Source organism: Bombus flavifrons, chromosome 3, assembly GCF_040668555.2.
Source record: "Bombus flavifrons isolate JBK064 chromosome 3, iyBomFlav1_principal, whole genome shotgun sequence".
Lineage (NCBI taxonomy): Eukaryota > Metazoa > Arthropoda > Insecta > Hymenoptera > Apidae > Bombus > Bombus flavifrons.
In genome coordinates this window covers 10,378,564-10,402,862 of record NC_138444.1, presented here as the reverse complement: position 1 = coordinate 10,402,862, position 24,299 = coordinate 10,378,564, and the positions used below count along the sequence as shown (strand labels likewise).

Sequence of the window (24,299 nt, the reverse complement as noted above, 5' to 3'; positions counted from 1 at the left end):
GTCTGTTTCTTGAGATTATGAAAAAGAATTTGAAGGATTCGCTCGATATTAGTTTCGCCGTTGTTTCTTCAATCGCCAGGATCCTACAATTTCTACCATCGATTTCTACAATCGTACAATATTCGAAGTTTATGATCGTGTTTTCTTTATTTCATTGTTTGCAAATCTGTATTATTGACTGTTTGACATTCGTTATTATAATCATTGACGTAACGTTACTATTATTAATACGACTGTAAAGTTATATTAGTTAAAGAATGGTTAAAACGGTACTAAAAATATTTGCGGGATCAGCGAGTGCAAGAAAATTTCGAATATTTTAGTACGTTTATGCATTTGCATAAAATTATCGGACATAAAACTGATGAAAGATTGATGAAAGTTATAAATATCGAAAATAATCAAAGGACGACTGAGAATGAGTGGAATATTTCACATCGGAAAAATTCCACGTGTTATATAAGAAATTTGGAGGTCAGTACGCAGAAACAATAAAAAAATGTTTATATACACGTTTGACCTAGCTGACCTTGTTTACACGGTACGGCTGATTTTGTGTTTTACCAGTTGTTCGTCTGTCTTCTTCACAGAATACTACCAAAAAATCTTCGATACAAACTGGCTCTCGTAAAAAGGATATTTCGATACGACACGTAGGATATAATTAACGATATAATTAAATAATTTATAACGAAAAATGAAAGTGTGCTTGTAAATATAATAATATTGTATAGAAGTTATTCAAATGATTCAAGAATAAAATCAAATTGTTTGCATCTATGTCCTCCTCTTTTATTATTATTATTATTTTTATTTATAACGAAAAATGAAAAAGTGCTTGTAAATATAATAATATTTACATAGAAGTTATTCAAACGATTCAAGAATAAAATCAAATTGTTTGCATCTATGTCCTCTTCTTTTATTATTATTATTTTTATTTATAACGAAAAATGAAAAAGTGTCTGTAAATATAATAATATTACATAGAAGTTATTCAAACGATTCAAGAATAAAATCAAATTGTTTGCATCTATGTCCTCCTCTTTTATTATTATTATTTTTATTTATAACGAAAAATGAAAAAGTGCTTGTAAATATAATAATATTGCATAGAAATTGTTCAAACGATTCAAGAATAAAATCAAATTGTTTGCATCTATGTCCTCTTCTTTTATTATTATTATTTTTATTTATAACGAAAAATGAAAAAGTGCTTGTAAATATAATAATATTGCATAGAAGTTATTCAAACGATTCAAGAATAAAATCAAATTGTTTGCATCTATGTCCCCTTTTTTGCTTTATAGCAGTACGATATAATGTACTTTACGTAAAGTATTTTAAACTATGTATTAAAAAACATTTGAGAAAGAATAATTCACTCTGTTAAATAAGCAACGTTTGTATCAAAATTCTTCTTGTCTCTTTCCTCTCTTAAGCTGCGACAAATATAATTTTTTAATTATCTTTAACATATCGAGTTAAGAATTGGGGTTGTTAATCAAACAGAAGGGGGTTGCTATCAACGTTTCCGTGGTGTAGTGGTTATCACATGTGTTTCACACGCACAAGGTCCCCGGTTCGATCCCGGGCGGAAACATAAATGTACCCTTTTTTTTTTCATTCATTGACAATCGAAAAGTTAAGACAGTCGATGATAGTGTAACTACCGAGAGGACAAAGATTTTCAAAGTAAACGTTCGACATATGTGTCCTAGATTATTTAGTTACACCATGGAAACTTACATTTATTTTACGAGAACATTAATAACTAAAAACTGAACGATCAGGCATCAAGCTTCTTTCAATTTCCGATCATTGTCTTCAATTGCAATCTAAGAATTCTCAGACGAATGCAGCTTGAAGATATATCAATTCTAAGAAACTAACGAATCCACTGTATATACGATACCTTCGAGTTTCTCCAACTTCTGACCAATATATTCGACTCGGATGTAACAACCGTTGAATGAACGAAACTTCGAAATATGTAAAAGTTAAAAAATCGACCGATACACGCCCTAACATCGCGTCGTTTGTCTGAACGAGTAACACCGAGCGAAACATTGAGAAGATAGAAAAAAAGAAGAAGGAGAATCCGGTGGACGCTGAACACCTGTTTGAAAGATTCTTGTGGACGATGTTCCCAAAACGGCGAGATTCCATTTGCAAAATTCCACGTAGGGCATGGAGGTGATTCCCAGCGAGGAGGACAGTTCTTTGTGTTACGAGCGGAGGATGCGTTCGTGGTATGGGGCCGGTGGAGTCAGGCTATGGCAAAACGGGCTGTCTCAAGGTCGGTTAGGCACAAGGGCAGCTTCAGTCTAGCCTGAACTCGACCGCGCCCTTCGAGGTCGTGCCATCTCGTTCTCACACGGCCAGTTTTCTCTTTTTTCTCCTCTGTCCTTTCTTTTTTTAATCTTTGTCCTTCTCGCTCTCTTCGTTCCTCTATTAATTGCCAGTTAAATGTCGTTGCTTTCTTATGTACGGACCGCAGCCTCAATTTCAATCGACGAATACATATCTCGAGACGTGAATCTTCAACCCTTTGTTTCGTGACTGGATTTTAGCAACAGCAAAACTGACGCAAGAAACAGTAATACGAATCATTACGATTGTTATTATACACAGCAACGATATTTACATCTGATAAGTTTATATTTAAAAGTTTGTAAACTACTTGTTGCGATCTTTCACATTTCAAACAAAATAGATTAATTTTGTTAAACTCTCTTTATGCAATGCGTTTTTATATACTACTGCAAAAATTGGCAAATATGTTGCTACCTGTCAGTCATCCTTTTGACGGAATGATAGACGTATCTGGGTTAAGGTTAGAGAAAATTCGAATTACGTGGAAATATTAAAAATTGATACAAATGAACACTGCAAATTTAAATTAACACTAGAACTACCGGCATTTGAGACGTAGCTATCTCTACCAAAGCTAGTCGAAATGGCTGGTCTTCAAAAAATATGTAATAGAATATTTTTATAATTATTGATCTATTACTATCTTACAGAAGAAACTCCATATTCTAAGATTATAAAAACTATATAATAACAATAAGTACAATAATGAAGAATATTCAGTACCAAAATCCTTGCTAACAAGAAGATTAAAAAGAGATTAAAAAATATTTCATTCGAGTTCTACAATTACTTAAGCGTACAGGATATGCGCTATTCTGAAAAATATAACATAAAATTGAACTGATCTGTTTCTTTCCGAATTTTTATTTTTATTATATAGTATGTAGTATGCAGTAGAATTGTACAGTAATTGTAATTGTAATTGTGCAGTACAGTTGATTAACCAAAAAATTTCAACGACAAAGAAGAACAGCGATCCGATGGATCGAGCTCATTGCGTGAACGTTATTCGCAAACTGAAAATAGCCAGCTCTCGAAGCAATCTCGTTTTTCTTAATCGACAGAACCTTGATCCGTTCGTCGTTCCCTATCGCGTGCCGGACGATTATGAAGCGATTCGAAGCTCTTGGGGGGTATATACCCGTGGGCTTATCTGACCTGGCCGACGCGACGGGCAATTAATTGAACGACAATGGTCGCCGAGCTTCTCGCACTAATTAAGTTCAACCTCTAGAATCGGTGGCGCACGATCTTCAACAAGGTCACTAGGTCATCCCTTTCACTCAGGATTTTCAAGATAAATGTTCTCCGTCTCGATCAACAATGGTATAGGATGAACGCAATGAATGTTCCTTTTTGATAACGTAAACGTATCTTCTATAGGATATATCTTCTAAATTGGTTTCAATGTATCGGCGAAACATCGGAGGAACGTTGTATTAGATTCGACCGTTATAATTGAATAGGCAAGAATTGTCATAAATTCGATCGCGCAGAAAATCGTACATCGATTTTCTAGAGATCATTATAAACGCAGACTTCGCTTTTGTCGAGTCTAAAAAGGAGAAAAAGCGACTTCGACGAAAGATTGAACGATCCTTTAATTCTATGGAACTTTACGGAATTTCATGGAATTCAGTGTGCGTATATAACATCGCCTGCTTGATACCAATTAATTTACAAACTTTTTAGAGTCACGTGCACATACGTACGTACTTATTGTTGCCAACCGTATAAAAGCTTTAGAAGTTTATGATAATCATACCTCAACTGCAGAAACTCCAACTACAAAAAAGGAGACAGATTTACGGAATCAGATTATTTGGCAAACGGAAAGGCAAAATTTTACGCGAACGACGTCGAGTCCTCTGCGTTTCTCTCTCGGGTTTCGGAAGACGCGCTCGCGTACAGAATTATTATTGTCGTTTCAGGCAAGAACGGAAACTTCCTACGTAGAAGACGGTAACTGACGAGAAACAGAATGTATGGTTGCGTTTCACGAGACACAGAAAGAGAAAGAGGGACAGAGGTCGATACGGGGACTACGTGGAAAGCATTCTTAATTAAACGCAGCGGCGTTTATCGAGTTTCCCTATCTCTTGTCTCGTGACCGCGTAAATCGGCTGCTCTCAAGTACCGATCCTTTCATGGCTACCACCAAGGTCACGACCTCCACTACGTGCAGAGAGCGATGCACGCACTATTAGGCACACGCCACGCGCGTGCATGTTGCGTACGTGCAGCCTAATCTGTGGGATGCATCGACTCGCCAGGGCTGGCTCGTGGTCACCACGTGCCACCTCTGACTCTAACGGAATTACAAAGGTACGTTGACAAGGAAATTTTGATCGAATAAAAATAGTTTGATACGCTAGAAATACATTAGAGTTATTTTTGAATTAGGAAATCGGTGTAATTAGCGAGCGGTTTAATTGAGTATACACACAGTGGCTGATGAAAGGAACATTTACCATAAAAAACTTGTAGAATATCCATGTGAAAGATATGAAAGATCTTGGAATTTCATTAGCACTGTATCGAGACACGGTCGATTAGATCGACAAAATTTTTAACGAATCTAGAGACTTGTATAGAAATTACGAGACGTTTAACGTGAACTTTAACGGAGTTAGAATTTAGAGTAGGAACTTTAATCGAATTATAAAGATTACCTCTAACTGGTGATATTTATCGATCGAAAAAATTTATGGAACAGGTGAGCTCTACTGTCCACCAAGTAATATACGCTCTATCAGACGGAATATACTCAAAAGTCTATTTACCGCAAATAATAGTAAATTTCACGGTAAGACCTTTTCCTACTTTCCAACTTACCAAATTAATCAATACGGATTGCGAGCGATTCGCGTATCCTACACAAAAGAGAACAATAGGGGACCTATCCGAACAACTCCATACAGCCTCCTATCAATACAAAATCATCTCTGAAAACCCGCTATACGCTCCGAGCGCAAGAACCAGCAGAAGATTTCGGAAACTTGTTCCAAAACGAATCTCACGGAACTCTTTCAACTGGAGGAGCAAGCATCGGTCTATTGTCTGTGCTGTCGCAGACAGCGGCGCAAAAATTCCGCCCCTGGAGCGTCGCTTGGAGAGGGCTTCGAGGGTGAGGCGGCCGATTCTCGGCGAGTTTCAGCCTCGAGTAAGCCTGGAACGAAGACTGTAGAAAAAAAGGGCCTGGTACAGAAGTAGGGAGAGGGGCGGAAGGGCCGGGGAAGCGAAGGGGGAGACAAAGAGGCCGAGAAAGAGGGAGTCGCGTTTCTGAACGCGCGCGAGTACGTTCGCTCCGCTGCTGACGGGGTGAACGTACGACGGTAGACGCAAAAATCCCTCCAAGGTCGGTGCATCCCTATCGGTACCCCGTACGTCCGTCTGTTCGTGCCACGGTTCACCGTCTCCCGTCCCCGCCCTGTTTCTACCACCACTCCTGGCCAAACAACCGACAGTTATCCCCACCAACTGCCCCAAATCACCCACGCGACCGGGCTGACTCGATTCAGGGACGCGCGAGCTATACCTGCGCCTCCTGCAGGATCAACCGAGTGGGAAAACAATCGGACCGCAAAAGCGCGGCGCTCTTTGCCAATTCCTATGTCGTTGTGAGAGTTAAGCTGCGTCCTCGCTCAAGCAACAGCCAGCAACTTTCTGTCGGTGTTCCGTGTTTCTGGTTGATGTACGAATATCCTTCCGCGTATGTCGCCTTCGCGTTTTTGTCGCCGGTAACAGAAATTGCTACTTGTTGCATGTTTTAGCTCGGAGCGGTGAAAATGAGGAAAAGTAAGAGGTGCGTAAGAACAAACATCGCGACGGAAGAAATGTTTGTTCGGCGCGTACTCGTCGCTAGGAACAGACGTCGTTTTAAAATGGAGACAAAGCAAAAAAATATTCCTCCGATTACGTTGCTTCGGCGTGAACGAAACGTTCGTACAAGTCGGTGTTCGTTGGAAATGTCTTGAAGCACGCAGCAACAACAGGCGATAAAAGCTTCCTCGTTGTTACTTCGATAGATGCAGAGTTTTAGGTACCCGTTGAAGCACGTAGCAACAGCAGACAACAAAAGGATAGTTCTTAACGTAGATTCGTATTTAACTCAAAAAACAAATGAAAGGAGTTTTGGTGTCAGTTTGGCAGAGTAACTAAAATTGAAAAACTGCTGTCCTAAAAAGTATAGCCGTCTTGAAATAGAAAAGTACAACGTGAACTATGTAAATCCGATACCGAGGCCTTCTCGAGTAACCTCGAAAAACAAGAAAACTTGCCCTTTTTGTATCGAAGGGGTACCATATATTTGCTGACCTTTTTCCGCTCAGATGGTTCGTGAAACGGCAGGTTTAACTCGCATGTCCCTACTTTCGTCGATCAGGGTCGCGTGGGTGATTTTACCTGATCTGGTGGGGCTGCGTCCTTTATTCGGATGCATCGACCGTTCATTTCGATATTATGCTAATAACGTTTTAAACAACGAGCCGGCAGAACTCTTGGTGATTCGGATAAGATTCTTGGACGCATCGGGTTCAAGAAAGCCATTTGTGTGAAAATAGAATGTAAATATATCGTTCAATTACTGGTTTGCACGCAAGTGGTTGGCAAATGTACAGGGTGCGTTTGTAGGACGAATATAATTTCGACCGTTTCAATAACGAACTGATATTTTTATTATGTCGTAGTCCAATCTTCTCATTCTTTTTCCGAGGCGACGTTTCTTACTTGTCTTTTGTAGCAAATGCTGCGAACTATAATATAGTTTCGAATTATTTTTATTATTCTCCTTTTTCCATTTTTATTCTTTAACGTTCTTCCACTTTTTGGAATCTTTTTGAATTCGTTTAACAAATCGTAAAAAGCAGTGTGAGAAAAGTTATGGAGGTAAAAGGAAAACAAGATAAATAATGAAAGTTTATGACAAACGGCTCACAATGTATCAAAATGATAGTCGGAATAGATAGAGTGCTGATTTGCGGCAGCTGGAATCCGCTGTGCCCCCATATTAACCCCCACCTTCAACATGACTATGCTACAAACGATCGTAATAACAGTATTCGAATCTTAAAATAGCTAAATAAAAGGTGTCCGCCAAGAATCTTTATAACCCTCTTTTGTAACACTCTGTATAATCTATAGACCATCGCCAAAGCCAAAATACCCAAATTTCATTTCATTTTGTTGACCGCTCGCAACCATTCACAAATCTACCAATACCGTTATTAGCTACCATTAAACGCTATTAAACCATTATTACGCCAATGACGACTACAAATTATACTGTGCGATCATGAAGACCTGCTGCCATTACACATTCAAGCAATGGAATTACGAAGAATAAAGAAATATAACGCGTGACAAAATAGTAATTGGTTATATACCAAACGCAGCGGTTGCAAAGCTAGATGATTTTATCCCTTTTAAAAGTCAAAAGACTTCACACTTGTATTTTACGTTTATCTATGGAAAACGAGAAGTCCTCCAGTAGAAGAATTTTCGATTTATTTAAAAAGTTCCACAGAAAGAAAAAAAGAGTTAAAAAGTTAAAAAAGTTAAGACGTGCTTTAGTATACCTCGTGTACCTGAGGTTAGAGAGTTAAGCGTCAACCTGTGTTCGTAAATCTCGCGCGAAGGCGTGATGTGACAGCGGGACACGAAATTACTTGGCTCGAGAATTCGAAATCACCGGGAGAAATTGTCAGCCGCCTTGTGCGCGTATCTCGGCCTCCGGGGGCCGTTGGGAAACCGGCCGTTGGAAGAAGAAAACGCGTGTCGGATTTATTCCGGCGCAGTAATTTGCGGTTTCACGAACAGCACGTGGACGCGAGCTGTCGGCGGTAAATTAAAATTTCACGTGCCTCTTCGAATCTGACGGCACCCCGAGACGGAATTTTTCGAATGGAAAACGACCTATAACTCTTCCAGCGATTGCAATTAACTCGTAATTCTCACTTGCTACGTCTGTGTTGTGTAAGGGGTGTGACAATTCAATGGCACAAGTGCTTAAATATTTACTTAACGTCCACGATGATGGATGTTTTCTTTGGTTTTATCGCGTGAAAGATATATGATCGAAATAACGAGAAAAGAAATAAAGAGAAAAACGACGTGCGTTTAAAATTAACTTTGGAGTATACGTTTAAAATACACTATCACGATCTTATTATTATTATTATTATCATTATTAATCTTTTATAAGCAAATTTGATTATAAGACGGTGAATAAATTAGCAGGGTGTGTTTAAAGCAGTGGAACATGCTTTATAAAAATTAAACCATTAATAATTGTTCATCGTCGATTGATCATCTTTGTCACTTTTCAACCCCATCGATTCTTACGCTTCTACGCGGCTAAATACGAGAACCAACTTTTACCATTGAATCGTCAAATTTTCTAATTTCGAAGAAGATTAGGATACAGTTATAAACATATTTAATCTATAAAAGCTGCTTTTGCTCAAGAAGTGTAAGAATGAAACTCAACTTCGACTATTGAACTTCGTCCACACGTACGTTCGTACGTGTACCAACGAAATATGTCAAAGTATCCAGTAGCAGATATCGCAGATCCAAACTCGTTAAATTACAAGATAGCTCGTTCAATTTCTCAATCGAGAAGAACTCGAAGAAAGATTCAACTAGAAGAAGAAAATAGCGGAATGAAAGGAGCGCGGAGCCCATTAAACGCACGCCAGAATTCATGAACTACTGCTGCAGTGGTTCGTAAACTCCTGCAACGCACACTACAACGTACATAGTCGAAGAGAATGGATTTTGTCGTTCATAGGGTCGAAAGGGTTAATAAGAGCTTAAGGCGGTGCAGCGAAGATGCTTTTCGGTAAGTGACCGTCCGTCAATTCGCGAAGAATGCGTCGCTGGCTAACGAGCAACGCTCCCAACGGTTATCCAACAATAAAAATAATTTGGCGATGAATGAGGGTAGACGGTGTTTAGGAGAGTGAGGCCGACGTAAGATATTTTTATTGGACGTCTGCAGTCTGGATGCACGGCCGGCCGTTAACCCGATGCACTCATTGCTCCGTGCCAATCCATATGGAATCCTTGCTCTCGATTCCTCTTCAAGCGTCTTCCATCTTCTTCGACTACTCTGCACGCCCTCGCGCTTTTCAACGTTTACGTCCGATCTGTGTGCCTCGTTCAACTTAGATCGAGCACTGTTTGCTAATCGTCTTATGGGTTCCTTTTAAGGTATTTATTTTATATACGCGTTTATGGTAAATTTAAAAGCCCAGATATATCATATAGTATATAAAAGTATATCAAATATCCAGAAAGGAATATTTCTCATCATTTTTTAACAGGCGAAACAAATTATCACGTAGGTTTAAGTCCTTTAATTCTCTTCACAAAGATATTGGAATTGTATAAGGATACACTGTCTATCGATAATTTTACAGAAAGTGAGCTTTTTAAAATTGCAAAAGTGGAATAACTCGTAACGTACAAAGATGTACAGTGTATCGAAAATACAGTATTCGTTATAGTATTCAGTGGAATAAGTTTCTACTCACATTCCATTTGTTTAATTAGGTTTATAAAAAATACGAATTTCTATAAAAATCCGCAGTTCAGTTGTCAATAACGTTCTTCGATACTATTATATATCATTGTTGCATACTACATGTATATTATATACATACGTACATGCCAATAAAACTGTCGTTACGAAAATCGTCCGTATTCACGAGGACTGTCATCGAGAGCGTTAATCTTCAAGCTCGACGATCTTGAAACGCACTCATCGAAATTCCGTGACGAAGATGGAGGCACGCCAGCTGTTGAGAATTGGTCGTAGAGCAAAGTTCCTTGCACTCATCGGCTTTCAATGCCAAAGCAACGAATGCGGTTCGGGAAAGGGTAGCACACGCGAAGAAGAGGAAGAAGATGACGAAGAAGAGATATGCGGTTTTACGCGAGCGTTCAATGGTACTTTGCTATATGGCTGCATAACGTTTATGGTACTCGTTCGCCACTATTTCTGGAGGATCAACATCTAGATGAATCACATACGTGGCGCTTTCCTGTATTTCCATCTTCAGTACGTGTTATTTCAAAATGCTTCGACGATGGTTCGCTTTAAACGCTTCGAGAATGGAAATTTATACTTTTTTCGCCCTTCTTGCTACCCTTCTTTCAAGAAATACAAACAGACTTGCCATTTTTGGGGGGCTTTTATTTTTCGTAGCCCATCTAAAACGCGCGAATAAAAAATAATCGCGATTTACATATTGTTTTATTACAAAAAAAAACGTATTAAAATAACAGACTATTTGTAAAATTCGAGGCACAAAATTTCATATCAGGTTGTCCGAAAAGTGTCTTTCTTTCTTCTCTCTTCGTACAAACCAAGTCTGTGAAATGTCGCGGTGTTTATCTTAACGGAACAAAATGGACCGTACGTAATTCGACAAAATAATATAAAACAAGAAACATTGTGCGTCTATTATTTCCTCAAAAAACGAAAGAAACTTTTCGGACAACCTAATACAGCAACACATATAACGCCACAAGTAGGTTTTACATTAATTCTATCCACGAAATTATAGGACTTAAATGGAAGAAGAAATGGTATGAATTACGACAAAGTATAAAGAGATCTCAAATTCAATACCCTTTGCGAAGTCGTATTAAAGTTAAATTATTACTTTCGACCCCGGTCTACCCTACAGTTGTTATATAGTGTAGGTTGCTATACGCTTCTTTAATTAAAGAAGCTTCTACAGGGAAGTCTCTTAGTCAGTGTTCCCGGAACAGCTCGATTTCTTCGATCCTGTGGGCGTTATCGTTTGTCAAGTTGATTTCACAAAGAGCACAGTTTGATTCTTCTTTATAGAAAAATTATCTTGATTCTTTCGTGGAGATGGTTTACAACTTTTGCCTAACTCTGTTTTATGATGAAAAAATATTAATGAATTTAGGTGATGATATACAGAGTTAATCGATATATTTGAAGGATATTGTCGATGTAATAATTATTTAAATATCATTGAAATAGAAATTTATCTTTCCATTATACCTCTTACGTTCTATAGAAAAGTTACCATTTTAAAATCTTCATTATTTACTCATTTATTTATTTGTTTATTTATATACTGTTTCAATTCGTGGAAGCTAGTAAATAACAAATAAATAATTTTCCACTTGGAAACGCCCAAATTCTTTCGTTTTATGTTTTATGAAGAGGATCGAAGAGCTCGATCAAAAAATGAGTCGATCAGCATGGCGGCCTCTAAAAATATCAGAAGGCTCGAGGAACACGTGTGAATCATCTCGATCGAATGCGAGCAGTTTGTTGTATCGAGCAAGGCCAAGGTCGTGAGAGGTTATCAATAGCTAAATTAATGTTCCCCTACGCCACGACGCCTACGTACATTGTTATAAAAAACACACTCATATCTGGAACTGTGCGTAGGACATCTAAAATAACAGCGTCGTTATACTTTTTTCCCGATCGACATCAATCGCATGCTAAATCTCATCGTTACGAAAAAAAAAATTTCATTTAGCCGTTACGAAAAAGCTCTTTGCCACTTAGAAAGTTTTTGATTTATCAAACTTCTCGATCGAATATCTCACGATGTTCCTTTTTTCAATTTAACAGCGCGATTTCGTCAGCGTTTTTATTTTTATTCTCGAGCCAATGGAACGTAAGCTTGCGCAATATTTCTGATCGTTTGTCGTACAATTTTATACGAAACAACGCGCTTCGTCCCTTTGTTATCGAACATTTGCATCAAACATCTTTGACAGCACGCGACGAAGGAGTATAGAGTCGAGAAAAGGGGTGAATTTTTTGCTCGTCGACGGGAATGTTCTATTATCTGTTCGGAACGTTTCGTCTTCACGGTTTCACGAGTTTCTTTCTAGCATCCTTGAAAAGGAGTCTCTCCCCTGACCTTAAACAACGATAGGTTAACCTTGGCACGTGTTCACGCGATTGCCATGCAGCATGTTGCATCCCCTCGAAACCACTTCTGCATCCCCGTAACGCAGCCTTCCATCCATTAAAATGATAAATACGGAAGCGTAAGTGAATCTTCGATAAAGGCGTCACCGGACCAGAGAAATTGCTGGATCATCGAATCTCGCGAGTTTCCATTTTCAAGGCGATCTCGTATTCTCGTATGACGAAACATTTACGGTCAATACCATTAACCACTAAGAACTATTCGATGATAGGGATAAATATATATTCAGTGACAATAATAATAATAGCAAACAATTCTTGTGAATAAAAACGATGTGAATTTGTAAGGAAACATCTACTACTACTACGTTACGATTAACGATCAGCGAAAGTAGTAAGAATATCAATGTATTAACAAAATCATACGCTTTGATATTTCAAAATTCTTACAGAGAAAGGGTTCTATATTCTGATTCTATAAGAATTTTGAAATGTCAAAGCGTATGATTTTGTTAATACATTAATACATTAATATTGTTAATATTGTTATGTAAAAACGCTGTGAATTTGTGAGGACATATTGTAACGATCAACGAAAGTAATAACAATATTAATGTATTAACAAAATCATACGTTTTGATATTTTTAAATTCTTACAGAGAAAGGATTCTATATTCTAATTCTATACGAGTTTTGAAATATCAAAGCGTATGACTTTGTTAATACATTAATACTGTTAATACATATATACAATATTGTTAATATTTTTAATACATATATACAATATTGTTAATATATTTAATACATATATACAATATTGTTAATATTGTTAATACATATATACAATATTGTTAATGTTGTTAATACATATATACAATATTGTTAATATTGTAATGTAAAAACGCTGTGAATTTGTGAGGGCATATTGTAACGATCAACGAAAGTAATAACAATATTAACATATGAACAAAATCATACGCTTTGATATTTCAAAATTCTTACAGAGAAAGGATTCTATATTCTAATTCTATAAGAATTTTGAAATATCAAAGCGTATGATTTTGTTAATACATTAATACATTAATATTTTTAATACATTAATACATTAGTATTGTTAATACATATATACAATATTGTTAATATTGTCAATACATATATACAATATTGTTAATATTGTTATGTAAAAACGCTGTGAATTTGTGAGGACATATTGTAACGATCAACGAAAGTAATAACAATATTAACGTATGAACAAAATCATACGCTTTGATATTTCAAAATTCTTACAGAGAAAGGATTCTATATTCTAATTCTATAAGAATTTTGAAATATCAAAGCGTATGATTTTGTTAATACGTTAATATTCTTATTACTTTCGTTGATTGTTACAATATTTCCTTACAAATTCACATCGTGTTTATTCACAAGAATTGTTTGCTATAATTATTGTTCTCACTGAATGTATATTAAGAGAATGTATATACAGAGAAAGAATTCTATATTCTAATTCTATATCTTTCCTTCCTAGTTATTTTCCCCAATATCTACGTTAAATTCAGAATAATAACGGACACTATAATAGGCTCATGGCCCGATTATAATTACCAGCGTTACTCATTAGTAGCTCCCATTTCGAAGATTCCATAGTAAAATCTAGGCTATTTAATAATAGCACAAGCGTGTTTCCGTGCGGCGAGTAATACGCATCACTAATGTTAGCGACCTTATAAATACAACATGGGAATACCCTGACTATAAAATATCTAGCCTTGTATATCCATCCGCATATTTATATTCTTCGAGTATGAATGACCAAACGATGGATTTAATTATTTAACGTGTCGTAAAAGAAACATTTCGATAGACCTCGAATTAAATCGTAAATAAAGAAGATTCTACTTTTACTCGACGATGACAAATATGTATTAGGAAAAGCTATGGAAAAATCCATTAACGTAATTAGATGCACATAAAATTAACGTTGCTTTACGCATTAATAAAATCAACATATGGCGTGGCAAAGAGAGCCTTGAACTCGATGCTGATTCCTTCAAAAGGGGAGAGAGAGAGAGAGAGAGAGAGAATCATTGGAACCAAAATAAAACAGTCGGTCAGACACGAAATAATTAGCAATATTCTAAGGTTGAAGGGGTTTGAAAAACCGGTTAATGAATTTTTTATGCGGAATCGTATATTTGCCAAGGGTAGCATCAGCAGGTATTATAAGCTCGGTATTAACGAGTTAGGGGCGCAAATTAGACGTGCCTCGTTTCGTTCGAGCTATTTACCCTCGACATTAACGGTGTGGACCTTCTAAATACAATCGGCCGTTTTATATTCTCGTTACTGGCGTCAACGAATCGATCGGTGTTCCTATAATAGAATCAAGAAGGTAAATCATTCTAGAAGTTACTAACAATACGCAAGGAATTTTCACGCTTCTTTGCTCTCGACAGTCACAGAGGAAATAATTCTTTCAGATGAATTTCTCGTATCGATTTTCGAAAATCTAATCGTAAATATTAACAGACGTAAGGCGCATCAGTCTCCTTCAAGATACACCTACATTTATATTAACCCAAATTACATGTTAACGTATGTACCTACCTATAGAAAATCAAGTAGAATTTGTAAAAATTCTCTCGCAATAAAATTCCTTTTTCCAGGAACCGATATCGCTAATAAAATTTATTCTCTATTAAAGTATACTCTTTCCCTTAAAAACGCTAAAAATCTGTCTTTCATAGACCCACGGACCAATACCCACGAATCACTTGCAAGTTACACACCAACTCGTCACGCTCTGAATCAACAAACTCTCCGCTCTTGACTTCGCGAGAATCTGCTTCAAATTCCATCCGGTTCTCGACCATTGCCGATCCATCGATTCCATATAAACGTCGATCTAGCCTTATCAATCGCGTTGATTTGACGCTCTCTCGCGGAACCGTCATGGAATCGATAGCGTTCCGCTTAATAGAACCGACGAGGTAAATCACTTCGATGACCTCCGATGGAACAACGCCGGTGAAACGGTCGCGGTGACCCTCGCCAGCCTCGGCTCTCACCTCGTTCGAGGACAGATCGATGCTCGAGCAGTGTCAATGTCAGTCGTAGGGCGGAGATGCGCGACGAGGCGAGAGGGGTTGCACCGGCATTGCGTCATCCTGACGTCAGGGCAACCCCTTTCGCTTTACGCCACCCTCCAGCCTGTATGTTTGCCCTTGTACGAGGCGGCTTACAACCCTCCCTCGTTTTCGCGCCGCCTCTGCACACGGCTGACACGAGGTATAGGCCACGTTGGCCTTTTCCAACTACGCGATCTAGCCGCCGCCGTCGCCACCGCCAACGTCTGTCTCTCTGCGTCTCACAAGCGGCCCAACCTGTTGATCGACCACGAGAATAAACTGCAACCCTCATTATGGAAAATACCGGGGATCCCTTGCCACCAGTATAGCAGATAGTGCATCAGGATCGATCAATATCGAGTGATTTGGAACATTCATGTGACGGCTTTAAACTAAAGCAGCGATAGGACGATCGCTAGATTGCGGATTTTTATGCAAATTCGTATTTTTATGTTCTTAATTTGAAAGATTGAAATTACGCGGAGATTTATTTTGTTTGGTAAATGTTAAAGACGAGTGGTATAGGAATGAGCAAATGAGTTAGAAATATGTAAATATACAGGGTGGTTGGTAACTGGTGGTACGAGCGGAAAGGGGGTGATTCTACGTGAAAAAAGAAGTCGAATATATAGAATAAAAATTTTTCGTTTGAGGCTTTGTTTTTGGGAAAATGGACTTTGAATTTTCACTCGGTACGCGTGCGGTACGTTATAACGGATCTCACTGTAGATCGTTGTCTCGATAGAAAAATTAAAAAAAAAATTTTTATTCTATATTTCCGACTTCTTTTTTCGCGTAGAATCACCTCCTTTCCGCTTGTACTACCAGTTACCAACCACCCTGTATATATATACAAATATGCATATGTGATGTTGCGACGAGTATTAGACTTCAGATATTTTGTATATTTCGTTGGCGTACTATATACATTCTACGGATTTCTGTATCTTTATGTCTGACGTAAGTCCATAAAAATTATTCTCACATTGATAACGTTTATATCCAGGATCAGTTACCAGGTTTTTCTGAATTAATTAATTCTTCATTTATTAATAAATTATCACCACGCCTGTTGAAGAGTTACTATCAAATATACTCGATAAAAGCACGCGAGTAACGAAAAATCAGTTGTAGCGCTATAATGCGAGTGTTTGGCTTGTGGAGAGCAAAAGTCAAAAAGTGTAACTGAAATGTTTTTCCATTATTACGTAAACATTAAATACATAGATATACTTCTTGGTTAACGGTAATACACGTGTCGCTGTTTTATGTTAGCTCAGAAACGTTAGAAACAAATTAATAATTGCGTAAATCCTTATTTCTCAACGGCGTCAGTGACGTACAAAAGATTCAAAGTTATAAAACATGCTAGAACTCTTGGGTTAATAGTTGAGTTTAAAAAATGAATTATGTTTAAAAAGAAATTTAGGAATTGCTTTTATTCAAATGGTTATACAAAACAAATTCGGATATATAATTAAAAAAATAAAATTAGACAGGCAAATTGATGTTTACGATTAAATTGTTCTTCGTTTCGAAGCGATACGATTCATTCTGTTTGTTTTACAGTAAATAGGATAATTATCCGATTCGCTTGTTTTCCTGCGGAACTTTTTATCGTTAGAGTAGAGAAACAAAGAAAAAAAATACATTTGCACTTGGTGCATTCATTTTAATGTTTGTTATATAATAACAAGAGATCACGAAGTTTTGCCAGTCTGTACGACACGTGGCAGAATACGTATGTAGGTTAAATCTCGCTCGTGATTATTTAGATGATCAACAGGATATCGTCGGTATTTAACTATCAGCAACAAATACGTGAAACGTTTTCGTTAAATGGTATTCAAAATAGAGAAACCAATTATCAATTGAAATTTTCATCCATCGATTAATCGTTGTATCAGTACGTCCATACGCTAGTTATAATATCAATTAATATTAAATATTAAGAGAAAAATTAGCATTTTTATAAAACCCTTGGTACTTCGAGTTTTTTGTTTTGAGGAAACATAGTCCTGCCAAAAATTAATATTTTCTTTTAAAATAAAGATAAGTATGTTTCGTTATTGGAATATATGTAAACATAGATACAAGACGCATACGACAAATAAATAAATAAATAATCCGCAAGCAGAGACGGAGATAGTTAAGGCAATTGAGGCGACGAGATCACTGATCGAAGTTCAAAACGACGGCATTATTTTTCTCGGAACACGAGGGAAGCAACGCCATTGAAAACGTTCTAATCGTATCTGGCCAAGGGACGTCCCGATCGACTATGTATTCATGCAGCCAAGGTCAGAGCCGAAGGAGCACCGTGGAAACTCTTCCGATAATTGGCTTCGTGCACCGAATACAGAACAGAGAATCATCAGTCGGCGTCGCCTTTGAATCGTCCTCGAATCGTCGAGCAACTCGTTTATGGAAATTCAACGACACGAAAAAGAAAGTGGACGCGTCGAATAATTGGCCGTGGAACACGCGCAACCACGGTAATTTTACTCGACCGCTTTGACACTTGCAGTTGCTCTTCCGAGAGAATCTTCGAAGCCTTCGAAAGGTCGAGCGAACATAAACAACGAAACCAGGCTAAATAACAAAAGGCGAAACTTTCATCGAGGATAAAAGAAAAATATAACGAGAAAACGATAAAAGAAATTTGTTGGATATCGTGGAATGAAATATAAAAGATATTAGCTCGGAGAAATCATAGGTGTTGAAGTAACTACTTCAAGAAAAACTCTACATCTTTATTTATGTATATCCGTGACCCAGAGACTGCAATTACGCAGAAAATAGAATTTAGTGAAACAAAAATATTCTAAATAAGGAGAGGTCCATATTATTGTACCCTTGAATATACATTATGTCTTGGATTACAAGGTCTAGGAACAAAGGAAGTAATAAACAGATTTCTATTTATGATCCTTGTAGCCTTTAGCTAAAGCTATAAAGTTAACTTTTTTGATAATGTTCTTTTGCTATAAATACAGGGTGGTTGGTAACTGGTGATACAAGCGGAAAGGAGGTGATTCTACGCGAAAAAAGAAGTCGAAAATATAGAATAAAAATTCTTTATTTTTTAATTTTTCCATCGAGACAACGATCTACAGTGAGATCCGTTATAACGTACCGCACGCGTACCGAGCGAAAATTCAAAGCCAATTTTCTCAAAAACAAAGCCTCAAACGAAAAATTGTTATTCTATATTTTTTACTTCTTTTTTCGCGTAGAATCACCTCCTTTCCGCTTGTACCACCAGTTACTAACCACCCTGTATATGAACGTGCTCCCTATCGATTCCATTGTATTGTAACACTAAGGGAGTAAGGATCTGGATCAGCATAAGCTTATACATTATACTTATACCTTTATTTATTTCAATATATTTTTCTATTACAAATTCATCCACTCGTTCTTCTATCAGTCAACCTCGACAATAGTTCCGGAAGATACAGCTCGAAGATACAACTAATTTTTATACGAAATAATTTTAGCTTCGTATGTGATCCTTTCCATCATTGGCAGATTGACAAACACAGATATAATATTCTGCTCCTTTTTTGGCTAAAGTGTGATCACGAATCCTTTGAATATCAATAACACGCCAATTAATAATATTAATGAAATATTCCATATACCTTGAATATTCTAAAGAAATCTGTCTGATCGAAGGTTCATCTGAGAAACAAAGAGAAACGGAAGACCCCTGACGTTGAGTACCAGCATGAACACCTCAGGATCTCGAGTTACCCTTGCCTACCCGGATGGATGCACCTCTTTCGGGTGGTCCCATGGCGAAAAAAAACAAGAATTCCCAATGGTGGAGTGCCATAAGGGTGCAACGAACGGCTAATCGAACAAGGTCACGATCGATGATCGAGTCTTCTTATGAGATCTATTCCATATTTTTGGACGATAAAGTATCGTTGATTAACGATGCAGGTTAAACGTACTGACATTTCTCCATTAACCCATCAATGGGCAAGCTGGTTCCTTTATATCGGCGTGAAATTTCATTTTTTAATGTGCTCGAAGGAAAAGGAAGGGAGAAGAAATGCCGACTCTGTTCCCTAAAGAAAAGTTAGCACTGCTGAACCCTTGGAACTGATTTTTGTTATTCTGCTAATTTCAGAGAAACTTTTTGAGATTCGCCTTGCTCTACCGCTGTAATGCAAATGAAATGCTATAGCAGAGCGTGAGTGCATATTAGTATAACGTAAGGCAACCAACACTGACGCATATGCTGCCACGGACGCGCGATTATATTCAGAACTCACGGAATTAGTAGCGACAGTTTTTCGCAAATATCTGGGAAACCAAAATTAATCGTTGGTAACTTGTAGAGGGAAAAATAATCGAAATCGGCGAGGTTGCTCTCGTTTCGTTTCTCCTTCGATTCTCGTCCTTTTTACATTTTCTTCCGAATTCTTATTTTTCCTAATTAATCCTTTAAACATTCGACTGGAAAATGTATCATACACTAAAATAGAGACTTTGATGAGTATCTCGGAATTTTGTCAGATCTTTCGAAAGCCAAGAACGATAAAAAAAATTAGTCGCCAACGTAAACAACTCCGGTTGCGAAAAGTGGAAAATATGTGGCTGCCCACGGAAGGTTATATCAATTTATCGTCAAGTTAAGGATGATTGACATAGTTATCCTTTGAACAAATTATTAATCAAAGAATAATTGACATTTTTACTCTAATCTAAACGAAGGATATATTCCTTGCATTTCAAGAAAGCAATTAAAATCTAAAGAAGATCCTTTATCAGGACTGAAAAAATAGAAAAAAGCGAAGTTTACAGAAGCGAGACAATTGCTATTTCGAAAAGTATAATATAAATTTCTTCTCCTTAATGAAAATCTTTATTATTGCCAGTTGTATCGTTTGCCATTGTAACTTCTCAATTTGCTGCAACTTTCATCGACTCTGTTACGTGTTCCTATAAGAACCTGGTGGATGGCGATCGGGATTTTCGATTTCGACCCAGAATCTCGATTCGATGTTTTCGCAATCACGATGGCGACTGTTGGAGAGTCGAAAGCGAGAGTCTCGACCAGGTCGAACCCAATACCACCGCCCAAGGTAGTGATTGGACATCTTCGTTTTTCGGAACACCACAGGTCGGCCACCTGCCTGATCATCCTGTTCGTTCGAGGTCGTTGCTCGATTTCCAAGATACTTGTGGAATTTCAGAAGAAATTCATCAAGTACTTTTATACGTAGACAGCGGAATTTTATGCACTCGAGGGAAACTCAGAGGCGGAGAAAAAATCATAGAATGCAAAACCGTATAAAATATGCAGAGTAGATTACTCATTATAATATTCAATAGATGAAACGTGTCTCTGTTTATGATTCACTTCTTTAATTATGTTGAGAAAAACATGAATCTGCGTGATCTATCGATAACAATTTTCAAAGCGACAATTTTCCGGTAAGAAACTCTCAGCGTGACGAAAGTGGAGGTACAGAATGTCGAAGGGTTGAAGTTCTTCGTCAAAAAACAAATAAATAATTTCCAAAATAAAACGAGATGTACAACTATTAGACGTAATTGGCTGGATTGAGACAAAGTTCACGTCTATCTTCGTAAACACCAAACACATGTTAAATTCTAATATCAAGTGACTCATATAGAGTACAAAGAGAAGGTTGTAAATTTCAATCTGTCTGTGACATTAATATCTCAACGTTAATTGACCATCCATAAACCTAAACTTTGGAAACATTAAAGTTCATTCGATAACATTATCGAGAAATTCAATGGGAAAAGTGGTGCGAGTACAATCTTTCCCCATTACTCGTATCAATATTCCTGCGAATATTCTCACGAATTGCCACTTGGATATCTGAGACTCGCAATAATATAATTCGGGAAAACGAATAAGGTTATAACGTGACTAAATCGAAATTCTCAGTATCCTGACTTACGCCAGTATGATTTTTAGCCTGCCATTTATCTAGCTTGAATCGCTCGTGTCAAAGCAATTTCCTCGCTGAAAAAAAAGAAAGGTCCTCGTATTATACGGAAATAATTCCATCCAATCGTACTTGCCGTCTTTAATGATAAAAATAAACGTCCCCTAAAAAGAGAAGGAAAGTCAACGAAGGAAAAGTGGAGCCCCACGTCGGAAACGAATAATTGGATCGGCAGCTAAGGGAAAGACAATTTCCGAAACGGATATGCCAGGCCGTTATTATCAACCAGGCAGATTAAATGTTTCATTTTTAATAATTCGTATATTTGGTCAAGGCCTAGTCGACTGTCGAGGGTCGTCGTAAAACGCACGCAGCGTCAGGAAGGCGGCCAGGTGTTTCATGAGCGACGCAACAACGAGTCGATTTTCTGGGTCGTCACGCCAGACGGACACCCCGAATCCTGCGTTTGGCACATGACTGTCGGGAACACATTTTACTGCCGTCTATGTAGGTCACACGCGCCATGCGTGAACCTATGATATATTGTTTGATTGATGCCTCATGCTGATTTCTCGGCTGCTCTACCCAAAACCCACGAATTGTTATTCTTCAATCGTGACATTAAAGACGAGCTGCGAGGTATTTAGAGACGTAGTATTAGGTTGTCCGAAATGTTTCTTTCGTTTTATAAGGAAATAATAGATGCACAATGTTTTTCGTTTTATATTTATTGAATTATGCACGAACGTAATAATAGAGATAGAACGAAATGGATCATAGCTAATTCGATAAAATAATATAAGACAGAAATTGTTGTTCATCTATTATCACCTTATGAAACGAAAGAAATTTTTCGGACAACCTAATAGATTCTATGGATTATTGGTAAAAGTATAATAAATAGGGGGTGGATATTGAGACATTTTCGAGAAATTCGAGATTGGAAAAATCTTCTATAATATAGGAAAATGTATATGATATTTAAAGCAGAACACTTACTACGATGTTTAGCAGACAAGTCTTTGTTTAGATTGCGTTTCTTTAATTTTGTTCGTAGAAATAGAAGAGCGCGCGAACGTCCGCAGTTTAGTAGTAAAAATAGTTAGCGAAGCTTTGTTAAATGTTCTTTGATTTCTAATCTTTCGAATTTTGGAAATTTTCAAGGTTTCGGATCATCCAACATTCGAATTGTAGAACTTTTGAGTTTCTAGATATAGAGATAGCATTCAATTATTTAAGTTTCCAAATCTTTGAATCTGTTAATATCAAAATTTATTAATTCTCAAGTTCAACATGTTGAAATTTTGAACTTCGCGAATCCTTTCGAACGAAAGATAAAGTAAATAATTATTCGTAAGTAACTTGCAATTTTTAATAAATCTCACTCGTTTGATCCAAACCAAGAACTATCCTATAAATCGTTTGCACAATTAAAAAATCATTGATGAATAATGGATGAATTATTCGAGTTCTATATCGTCTGATATTCAAGTTTCTGAATTTCCAACTGTTTGAAAATTAAATGAATCATTATCGACAAGTAACTTTGCAATTTTAATGAAGGTCGTTTCAAATAAACCGTAGATTATTTTCCAAACCGTTTGGACAAAACATTCTGTCATTGCAAATAAATCGTGAACAATAGATAAATTGAAAATGTGACGATAAAGAGAGCGGACAACCTGTGTGACTTCCAGGACGATGCAACAGCATCACGCTCGAGTTATCGAGTCAAGCATTTAACTTGAAATTCTGTGTTTGGCGCATGACTGGCACGTAATTAAATTTCTTGTTAATTGCTCGACCAAAATCGACACTTTTCGGATTGGAATATTGCACGAAACAAGGCACTGACGATTGAAACGATCGACTATGGCAAACTAAAGAAGAAAAGTGAAATATCAAAAAATAAGACGCAATAATTCGAACGGTACGCGAGTACATTTCACCTCCGCAAATATTAAAAATTTTTCAAAACGAAAAGTTTATTCTCTTCCGATCTCGCGAGCTTATTGCAATTTTCATATATTTCCAACAGAATTTCTGCCGAATAGAAATATGAAATCTCTGAAAAAAGCATATATAAACTTAAATTCCTTTCTTCTCTGCTTCGTCATAGAATCAAGGTCTGTTTCACCGTTTAATTCCGTTTCTCCGAATGTTCCGTACACGTTATTTCATGCGCTCCATTAGATCAATTGAAGTATCTAATCTAATCTGATACATCTTCTATATTTGCAATAAATTTTTTGTATCTTCTATATACATTTTCTTCTCAAATCACATCGATATAATCACGATAGTTGTGAGTCATCGCAGTGTTAATGAAAGTTCGAAACGTTTTACATAACACGCATAACATATACAGGGTGGTTGGTAACTGGTGGTACAAGCGGAAAGGAGGTGATTCTACGCGAAAAAAGAAGTCGAAAATATAGAATAATTTTTTTTTTTAATTTTTCTATCGAGACAACGATCTACAGTGAGATCCGTTATAACAAGACGTGATTGTGGATCTTAATTGCCGAAATAAAAGTAAAGGAACGCTAAGGTTACACTTAGAATTGATATTAAAATAGTTTTAAAATAGATTTCCAGGATCTTCGTCGATATATATTTGCACTCGTCTCAGCACTCTCTTTGTCTCACCATCTTCCATACCACACAGCCAACGGAACAGTTACATTCATCTGTTTTTCGAGACGCTGCGCACACACATACTTCCACACACTCTTATTCACATACGTGTGTCACTACTACGCGGCCAGTCTAGTCTAGCACACAAAATTATAATAATTATTATAATAATTCTATAATATATTAATGTAATATTATATACAAGGTGGTTGGTAACTGGTGGTATAACTGGAAAGGGTGTGATTCTACGCGAAAATAGAAGTCGAAAATATAGAATAAAAATTTAAAAATTTT

At 37.0% G+C, this 24,299-nt stretch overlaps 1 long non-coding RNA gene and 1 other non-coding gene across 2 annotated transcripts in view; one reads left to right on the top strand and one right to left on the bottom strand.

Moving 5' to 3' along the window:
- Nucleotides 1-24,299, bottom strand: part of LOC138178613 (uncharacterized) — a 131,657-nt gene that overhangs the window by 44,876 nt on the left and 62,482 nt on the right. The gene's annotated exons all lie outside the window — the stretch shown is intronic.
- TRNAV-CAC (transfer RNA valine (anticodon CAC)) lies at nt 1,531-1,603 on the top strand. Its single transcript has one exon. It is a non-coding gene; the product is annotated as a tRNA-Val (tRNA).